Source organism: Erythrolamprus reginae, chromosome Z (genome assembly GCF_031021105.1).
Source record: "Erythrolamprus reginae isolate rEryReg1 chromosome Z, rEryReg1.hap1, whole genome shotgun sequence".
Taxonomy (NCBI): Eukaryota; Metazoa; Chordata; class Lepidosauria; order Squamata; family Dipsadidae; genus Erythrolamprus; species Erythrolamprus reginae.
In genome coordinates, this window is record NC_091963.1 from 20864020 (window position 1) to 20874807 (window position 10788).

The following is a 10788-nucleotide window of genomic DNA, read 5'->3' on the forward strand; positions in this document are numbered from 1 at the left end:
CCTGGTGACATAGATGGGGGGAGCTGATTTCAGAGGGTCAGTGTTGAAGTTTCTTCAAAGGTATCCCCATGTAGAGAGCATTGCAGTAGTCGAACCTCGAGGTGATAAGGGAATGAGTGACCATGAGCAAGGACTCCCTATCCAAATAGAGCTGCAACTGGTGCACCAGGTGAACCTGGGCAAATGCCCTCCTCGCCACAGCTGACAGATGATGTTCTAAAGTCAGCTATGGATCGAGGAGGACACCAAGTTGCGGACCCTCTCTGATGGGGTCAATGATCCCCCCCCTCCCGGTTATGGACAGGCAGAGGGAATTGTCCTTGGGAGGCAAAACCCACAGTCACTCCGTCTTGTCAGGGTTGAGTTTGAGTTGTTGGCACCTATCCAGACCCTAACAGCTTCCAGGCACTGGCACATCACTTCCACTGCTTTGATGAGTGGACACAGGGTGGAGATGTACAACTGGGTGTCATCAGCGTACTGGTGTCAACTCACCCCATATCCTTGGATGATCTCACCCAACGGTTTCATGTAGATATTAAATATCAGGGGGGAGATGACCGACCTCTGAGGAACTCCATAAGGGAGAAACCTAGGGGTCGACCTCTGACCCCCCCACACACAAGGATTCCATGGTCGATGGTATTGAAAGCTGCTGAGAGGTCAAGGAGCACCAGGATAGAGGATAAACCCCTATCCCAGGCCCGCCAGAGATCATCCATCAGTGTGACCAAAGCAGTTTTTCTGCTGTAGCCGGGCCTGAATCCTGACTGCTGAGGGCCTAGATAATCGGCTTCTTCCAAGGACCACTGGAGCTGGAGCGACACCACCTTCTCAACAACCTTCCCCATGAAGGGAAGGTTGGAGACTTATTAAGTATGACTGGGTCCAGGGAAGGCTTTTTGAGGAGGGAGTGCACAAGTGCCTTCTCGTAGGGAACCGGAAAGGACACCCCCCCCCCCTCAGAGAAATGTTGACAATTCCCTGTCACAGCTTCATGTCACCTCCCTGCTGGCTGAAACCAGCCAGGAGGGACATGGGTCCAGCAAACAGGTGGTGGAACTCACAGCTTCAATGGCCTTGTCCACTTTATCAGGTGTCACCAGGTTAAACTCCTCCCAGACAGATGGACTAAAATGGGCCCCTGTCACCTTGACTGACTCGTTGTCAGCCGACACTGCATTCCAATTGAGCGATTTTATCAGCGATAAATGTGTTAATATCCTCGGCACTACCCTTCAAGGGTTCCCCAAACCCCCCCTGATTGAGAAAGGAGCAGGTCACCCTAAACAGGGTGGCCAGGTGGGATTCCACTGATGCAATCAAGATGACATGATATGTGCATCTTGCCGCCTTGAGTGCCGCTTTGTAAGTCTTAATATGAGCTCTTACAGGTGTTCGATCAGATTCAGATTTACTTAACATCCTCCAACGCTTCTCGCAACATCTCTTCTGGCGTTTCAACACCCGGAGTTCCTCGAAAAACCAAGGAGCTCTCCACAGAGAGGTCACAATGGCGCAATCCCAAATATCTTTTTTCTGTTGAATTTAGAAGAACAGAATATCAATATAGTACAAAGATTTTGTTCTCCTGCAATAGTTTCTGTTTATGTTGTTATCAGCATCATATCCAATTTTTTTGCCTGAGAGGTACCAATTGATATATAAAAAGTAGAATCTTTTGCTTAGTGTGACTTGTAAAGGACAATTAATAATCACTGCTGTTGTGGTTGATTTTTTCAAAACTGGTTAAGCATTTGACAGAGTGAACAACAGACAATGACAAAGCTAGAACTTTGTACAATTATTGGGTCTCTAGCAAATAGTACTTTAGAGTCATTTGTACTTCAATCATGGTACCAAAGGATGCTTCCAAAAGTTCAAAAACAACTTATAAGTCATAAAAAGTTATTTAGTAAATCCTACAATTCCCTGATAAATAATTCAGTTCATCCAAAATCACATTCAAAAGTTTAATGTAATTCAAGGAGTCATTTAAAAAGGCTTCCAGTAATAACTCTTGGGGAAAATTGCGATAAAAATGTTCTGTCAGGGAAAACGTTTGCTTAGTTTTTCTGGAACAGTTGAAACTAGGAGTAACTTCTTAATGGGCTTTGGGGGAATCACATCCAAGCAGAAAACTTGAACACCAAAGGCAGAAATATAAAGTAAGATTTTGAAGCATTTTTGTATGACTTGGCATAAACTCAGTATGATATAGACAACAAAATTATGCTGTGTGCTTTGTAGATTACACTTCACAGGAATAGCTTTTGACAGAAGTTTTCTTTCTGAATTCCCCTCAGCTACACACTAATTAAACTCTATGCATTTCTACTAACCCAAATTAAACTCTTGCAAGTCATTACTTTTGATTTGATGTTAGAGACTAATCTATTTTCTTGTTTCTCGTTCTGTTTCTGCAAATATTCCAATCTGTATCATCATAAAATGAAAGATGGCAAGAATTTTTAATCAGGTGTTTCCAGACTAGGCTACTGTTATGAAGGATTGGATGACATTATAAATCCATTTTAGAGCATTTTCCCCACAACATTCAACCTAACTGGTTAAAATTCAATAATGCAAGTATAACTCTCTCTCTTTCAATTTCAATATCATTTTCTTTTTCTTTTCAGTTTGTAATTTATATATCAACCACTTCACAAAATGGTTTTCGTAACATACTTCATTCTTACTGCTAATATAGTGGTACCTCTGCTTATGAACTTAATTCATTCTGTGACCAGGTTCTTAAGTAGAAAAATTTGTAAGAAGAAGCAATTTTTCCCATAGGAATCAATGTAAAAGGAAATAATGTGTGTGATTGGGGAAACCCCAGGGCGGGGGGAGGCCCTGTTTCCTCCCAGGAGATTCCTAGAGAGGTTCCATGGAGGCTTCTCCCCACCTTTTCCAGCCCTCTTTCCTCCCAGGAGATTACTAGAGAGGCCTCACGGAGGCATCTACCCACCTTTTCTGGTCCTGTTTCCTCCCAGGAGATTCCTAAAGAGGCCCCACAGTGGCTTCTCCCCGCCTTTTCCACCCCTGTTTCCTCCCAGGAGATTCCTAGAGAGGCCCCATGGAGGCTTCTCCCTGCCTTTTCTGGTTATAGTTTCAGAGGGTCGGATTTGTAAATGGAAAGTGGTTATTGAGAAGAGACAAAAAAATATTGAACACCCGATTGTTATCTAGAAAAGTTTGTAAGTAGAGGCATTCTTAGGTAGAGGTACCACTGTATTCTGTAAATAATTGTCTTTGTAAAAGTTTAATTTGTTGAAAAATACGTATCTTCTGGAAATTTCTTTAGTTCATCTTCTTTTCTCTTTATCTCATTCAACTTCAACCCTGTGTTTTTATTTGACTCTTCTTTTTGGTTTCATGACTGTATAAAATAAGTCTGAATAAAAATTATTTGCACCCAAACTATTCATAAATCAGTATCTTTATCTAAGTTATTTTCAAACAATTATTTAAATTTTTCTACAGTCTTCCACCATTGCTTTTTTCTGTACATTATGTTTAATATCCATATAAAAATTATATTTCCTTTTATAAATCAAAATCATAACATTATGATCTGAAAATGTCTTTAATGTCTTTTTGTTCTTTAATATGGACATCATGGTTATTAAAGGCATCTACTGTATATCTTTTTAAAAAATGGGAATACTATCTTGAGTTCCCATTTTCTCCATATATCAATTAATCCCAAAATGTCCATCAAATTAAAAAACATGGGTAATTTGCCTAGAGCAATTTTAATATTTTTTCTCAGAAGTTCTATCAAGTTCTAGCTAAATCATTCTATTCTGATCTACCATCAAACTTCTATTCAATTTCTATTTCAGAGAAATATTCTATTTGTCAATTGTTTCGTGGATACAATTTTGCAAAAGATCTTTAATACCCCATTTCCCTGCTGCCAATTAATGTCTGCATCTTCTACTTCTTTTTTATTTATTCTTTGCTTTTTTGTTATCTCTTTTTTATTCACTGACTTTTTTAACCATCCATTTATTAATAGTGGTTGGGGAAACATTGGGAATGTTAACAAGTACGCTGGATCAAGTTTTACTACTTCCCTACAACCTGTCCACAGAACCCTAAAAGATTCATTAGTTTCTCATGTCAAAAACAATGGACTGACAATAGCAATAGCAATAGCAATAGCAATAGCAATAGCAATAGCAATAGCAATAGCAATAGCAATAGCAATAGCAATAGCAATAGCAATAGCAATAGCAATAGCAATAGCAATAGCAATAGCAATAGCAATAACAATAACAATAACAATAACAATAACAATATACAGTGGTCCCCCGATTATCGCGAGGGTTCCGTTCCAGGACCCCTCGCAATGATCGGTTTTTCGCGAAGTAGCGGTGCGGAAGTAAAAACACCATCTGCGCATGCGCAGGTGGTGTTTTTACTTCCGCTGCAGCAGCGAGGAGCCGAAGATTGGGGTTTCCCCACCGCCCACGCAAACTCCTCGCTGCTGCCGCGCCCGCCGCTTGTCCGCCCGCCGCTTGTCCACCGCCTGCCTGCCCGCGCACCCACCCTTCGCCCGCCCACGCCGTTCGCTCGCGCCACTTCCCAGCTGAGTCCTGAAGCAAACTTCCGCGTTTGGCTTCAGGACTCAGCTGGGAAGCGGCGCTGGGGTTTCCCCGCCGCCCACGCAAACTCCTCGCTGATGCCCGCCGCTCGCCCTCCCGCCAGCAAGAGGGGGAAGACCCAGGGAAGCCGCCCAGCAGCTGATCTGCCCGGCGCCATCTACGCATGCGTGGCCATAGAAAAAAGGGCACGCATGCACAGATGGTGTTTTTACTTCCGGGTTGAAAAATCGCAATATAGCGTTTCGCAATGATTGAGATCGCGAAACTCGGGGGACCACTGTATTAGATTTGTATGCCGCCCCTCTCCGAAGACTCGGGGCGACTCACAATATAGCAATGGAATGCAATGGAAACTAAAAAAAGAGAAAAGAAAAGAATTGGCTGATCTCCCCAATAAACAAGATAACAGAAATATCTAGACTAGACTCAAAGCCAATATAAAGTTACATTCAGAAATGTTGGAGCCAAGTGAAAAGGGAGGGAAATTATGCTTGTAAGAGGCAAATGATAGCATGAAACAGCTGACAACATCCAAGGATTGCTAAAGGTGAAGAAGAATGAATAAATAAAGGATTTGTATGGCAAGCATAAATGGGTAACACACAAATCAGAAAGTCATAAATATAGAAATAAATAAAAGCCCATGTAGCTTATTTCAGGACCATCTATTCAGCACTGTACCCTCATAATTTATTTATCATCTTCCTGCAAAGTAATTAGTAAGTCTCAATCCAATGCGAAGTATTACATCAACACACCTTCAGAGGAAATGGATCCAGATAAAGTCAGTGTGTGATTCATACACTAAGCAGAGAGAACCCCAATATTTTCTACGGATACGGATGAGGACGTTGCACCGGTAGTAAAACTGGAGCTGCACACGCGGTTTTGGGTCTCTAGCATACATGAGCAAGTGTCCCAGTGAGATTTTGCTTCTGTGCATGCGCAGGGAAGAAAAAAAATCACCGAAATCTCATGCACACATGCGTCTCCTATCAAGATTTTGCTTCCTGTGCAAAATCTCACTGGGATGCATGCATGTGCACTCCAGTGGCCCAAAGCTGTGCACACAGTGCACTGGTAGCAGCAGTAGTGGCAACCCTTGCCTGGAGACCCCTCTAATTATTGTACCTCTGGATATTAGCCATCTAAACCAAGAAATAGATTTTTCAAGATCAGGCTGGTTATCAGCCATTTTAGGCATGTGAACAGAATACAGAAATTGAGTCATAATTTCAATCTGAAGCATTTGAACATTGCCTCCTATCCTGTTGCTGGATAGAGGCCAGCGGTGGCCTATGAGCCGGAACGCTAAATTGCGCTCACTGCCGCGGCTCATAAGTGCTTGCGGGGCCAGCGCAATTTTGCTTCTCCACCTCCAGAGGTAGCAAAATTGCACACGGAACCATAGGTGTGCCCATGTTTTGGCATGCACAGAAGCAAAAAAAAACTTCGCCAAAACACAGGCGCACCTGCAGCTCCATGCATGATTTTGCTACCTCCAGAGGTAGAGAAGAAAAATCATGTTGGCCCCACAAGCACTTGCGAGCCGCCACGGCCAGTGCAATTTAGCGTTCCGGCTTGTAGCTCACTGCTGATAGAGGCACTCATAATAATTCACAAATTTAAATAAAAAGAAGTTTGTCTACATTTTAATGCTCTGGTAAAAGAGGCTAGAGCAAAAGGCCTTCTCACGATGATCATCATAAATAAATTAACTTCTTTATTGTTTAATAAAAATGTCTTTAAAAAGTGAACATGCACGGCAATGTGAAATAATTATATCTGTACTATTGCCCCAACTCAGGAATGTCAAACTTGATTTCATTGAGGGCCACATCAGGGTTGTGTTTGACCTCATGAGGCCAGGGGGGGCAGGTCAGGATTGGCATGGCCAGTTTGACATCACCTGTGTTAGAGACGCCTATGTTGGCCTGAGCGCTTTGCCAGTGAAAATTACTCCTGAACTCCATTTTTGGCTGTGGCTGTCTCCTGCAATGCTGTGCCAGTGAAAATGGAGCTCAGGAGAGCTTCCCATGGCCCTCCCAAGTTTCATTTTCACTGGCAGAGGCACCACGGGCTAGTCCCTCACTGTTTCAGGAAGCCCCACAGGCCAGGTCTAAGCACCCTGTGGGCCCGATCTGGTCGCTGGGCCTTGATTTTGACACCCCTGCCCTAATTCATCAAAGTAAATCATATCATGGGTTCTGGTCAGTACTGTTGAATGATAATAATAATAATAATAATTTATTAGATTTTTATGCTGCCCCTCTCCGAAGACTCGGGGCAGCTCACAACAATAATAAAACATTGTGACAATGTAAACATATCTAATATTTAAAAAGCATCTAAAAACCCCTCATTTAAAAACCATGCAACCATGATGTTATGAACAAGTCTGTGATGGGTGAAAATAATATTATGCAAAGCCATTTCTTTTTTACAGATATCACAATAGCACTAGCAATAGAAATAACACTTTATATACCACTTCATAGTGCGATCAACCTTTTCTAGGCAGTTTACAGAGTCAGCACATTGTCTTCAAAAATCTGGTTCCTCAATCTGGGAAAGATCGATGGCTGAATTAACCTTGAGCCAGTCAGGATCAACCTGCTGGCAGTTGGCAGAGTTAGTTTGCAATATTGCATTCTAACCACTGCACAACCATGCCTTTTCTTTATAGACCTGCAATGCTGCAGAAATGCCCCAAAGGGCAGAAGTTGTGGTGTGAGATCCAGAAGACACCAATCCTGAAGAAACCATTGATTCCATCTTCCAGTTTTTTCCACTAACAACCTTGTGAAAGATGACAAGGATAGTCAAGGATAGTCAGATAGTCATCACCCAATAAAATTGTACGTAGACTTTTCTAATTCTAGTTCATTACTTTAGCCACTATGTCATTTAGGCTCTACATCCCAGTCAGTGACAAATCATATGGTTTAAATTGATCAATTAATGGTCTGTGGAAAGAAGAAAATTATCAGAACATTCTACATCTTTACAAGAATTTCATCCAATATTTAACAACTTCACTAAGTGAAAACTAGCACTGACAGATTCTACAGCTCAAGACTCAAGATACCCATAATAATTAAGCCTTTAAGATTATTCCTAGCCTGATGACTCTGGAGCATTTTAAAGTGAGCTTCTCTTATTGACTGGCAGAAGAAACATAATTACTCTAAGGCTATATATTTCAAAGTAAAAGTAAGCATGAGGCAAATAAAGGAAATATTACCCTGTGGCCATTTTAAGGAAGAATCGATCTTTAGGCATTTGGAAGTTCCCAGAAGTTAAATGAAGCAGAGCAAATAAAACAACATCCTTCAGCAAGAATTTCTTTGTCACTTCAAGAAGGCAAAACATGTCCCACATGCCCTAGTATCCATCTGCTCTTACTCATAAAGTTGGTAGTCGCCATCTCTTCTTATAGAATAGTGGAAAACAGACCAAAAAAATTCTCATCCTGTGCTGGCGGGCATTTCTGAAATTGTAAGAAAATAATAGTCAGATCATTAAAAAATCATTACATTCAGGATGCTATAAGTCAAAAAATATTGCTTTTGCAGAAAGGCATGTGGGCAGAATCTAAAAATAAGGCAGTGTCTCAAAATATCTGAGAACGATATGCAATTATCTACTTCTGTAGCAATCCTTTTCATGAAAAGTCAGTGAGAAAATTAAACGGTAGATCATTTGTCCAAGAGCCAACTATAAAACAAAATTAATAAATTATCAATGGACTACATTTATTTTATATTGATTGATTAACCAATCAACTAATTCATTTTAAATCTGCCTTTCAGTGAAGATATCTAGCAAATGGAAAACTTGGGAACAAGTTGGGTGATATCTTAAATTCTAGGGTCTTTGTTTTTCATATGTACTTAGGAACAATAGTGATCCAGAGACTGGAAGAATTGAAATTGAATGTGTACACCAATACAAGCAATATGTTACAATATGTTACAGCCATATAGTCATGCAGTCATAAGTGGGAGGAAATGGGTGATAGGGATGATGAAAAAACTAGTAGTAATAATAGTACAGACTTAGTAAATAGTTTAACGGTGTTAAGGAATTATTTGTTTAGCAGAATGATGGTTTCAGGGGAAAAACTGTTCTTTTCTCTAGTTGTTCTGGTATGCAGTGCTCTACAGTGTCGTTTTGAGGGTAGGAGTTGAAGTAGTTTGTGTCCAGCATGTAAACATTTTCATAGCCCTCTTTTTTGACTCATGCAATATAAATGTCCTCAGTGGAAGACAGGTTGGCAGCAATTGTTTTTTCTGATTATCCTCTGAAGTCTGTATCAGTCTTGTTGTGTTGCAGAACCAAACCAGGCGGTCTGTGCAGATGACAGACTCAATGATTCCTCTGTAGAACTGCACCAGCAGCTCTTTGGACAGTTTGAGCTTCTTGAGTTGATACAGAAAGAACATTATTTGTTATGCTTTTTTGACGATGTTTTTGATGTTTGGTGACCATTTTAGGTCTCGAGATATGATTGAAACTTGAAGGTCTCTACTGTTGATACTGTGTTGTTTGGTATTGTGAGAGGTGGTAGGATGGGAGGGTTTCTCCTAAAGTCTACTGCCATTTCTATAGTTCTGAGTGTGTTCAGTTCTAAATTGTAGTTTAAAAGATGGATCATTTGAAATCTAACCAACTATATATCAACTATATACCAAGTTGTTGGCATAGAGAGAGAAGTGGTGAGAGCACTTTATTTACAAATTATCTGCTCTAGCATATTTCTAGGGTTTGTTAGGGTTACTGATCTTTTCCCCTTTCTTGTTTTCCTCCAATACTCCTACATATTCCCTGTTCTTCAATATTCCTCAAACTTTACTGGAAGAGGCTCTTAACAATTCTTCAGCCAGGCCTTTCTTCAACCTGGAGACTTAGTCATTCAAATTAGCTAGAAAAATAATATTCAATGATGTATCTCCATAGTTTAGTGGGTGCCACTATTCTTCAGACAAACAATGCTCCTAAATACATGTTGCACCTTAACCTTATTTTTTATGGGCTGCTTTTAAAGCGAGGAAGGAAATAATAATAATCCTGAAGGTTCTATATTTGCAGGTATGCCAGCACATTTGTCATGGAACTTTTGTGGTAATATATATATATGCTTGGCTATCATGGAACCCCATGCCTCTTGTCAGTTTTTATTATTTCCACAGAATTTCTTATTGTTGCTCTTTGCAAAAGAAGATCAATAAAGAGTAGACACGCTGTGCTTTGGAGATGTTTATCCCCTTCTCTTGACCTTTTTTTTTTCCTGAGAAACCCCAGGAACTTTTTGAAAAATCCCTGTCCTAAAATACCTCTCTCTGCTTTATTTAACATCAACACTAGCATCCACCTTTGCCATTAATAAGAGCAATGTGCTTAATGCAAGGACAAACCTTTTGCAAGAAAGCTGTGACAGCTAAAATGCCTCCATCAGCAGGAAAACAAAAGAGATCATAATTTATGGGATTGTGGGTTAGAAAATGCCAGCCAATGCCATGCTAACCAATCTGGCTCATGACATTTGACAGGGTATTTTTTTAAAAAAGAGACTAAATATTCACAGCTGTCAGACAAGTGCATCATAGGAAAACTTAGTTTAAATCCTCGTTATTGTCATTTTGCACCTGAATGCATAATGATCTTTCACTCAAATCTAATGCAGTTTTGGAAACAGGAGGACATAGAGGATCCACCCACTTTGGAATGTTATGTTTCACTGTTATGGGATTTTTGGCAACTAATATAGCTTCTAAGATAGCTTTTTCCCCCCTTTTTTTTTTACAAATCCAGGGACTCCATTTTAGCATTGAAAAAAAATATTTTAGCTGTCTGTTGAGCAAAGTTCACATCTTTCTCAGTTGCACCCCAGATAAATTCTTTGTGTGTCCAATCACATTTGGCCAATAAAGAATTCTATTCTTGTCTATTGTTGTCTAAATATGCTGGGTGAAATATGTCAAGCTTTAGGGAGAACTCTAAAACCCTAAACAGATGAGATAAAGACAAAGCAAAGATGATGAGAAGGAAAATTATCCCATCCAAAAATTTTATCTTCACAGAAATTCGGATTCAGATTTCTCCCAGATGCACCAACATGGCTCTGCTAATAAATTGGAATTCTGAGAAATACTTTGCCTCGGACTCTGATTTA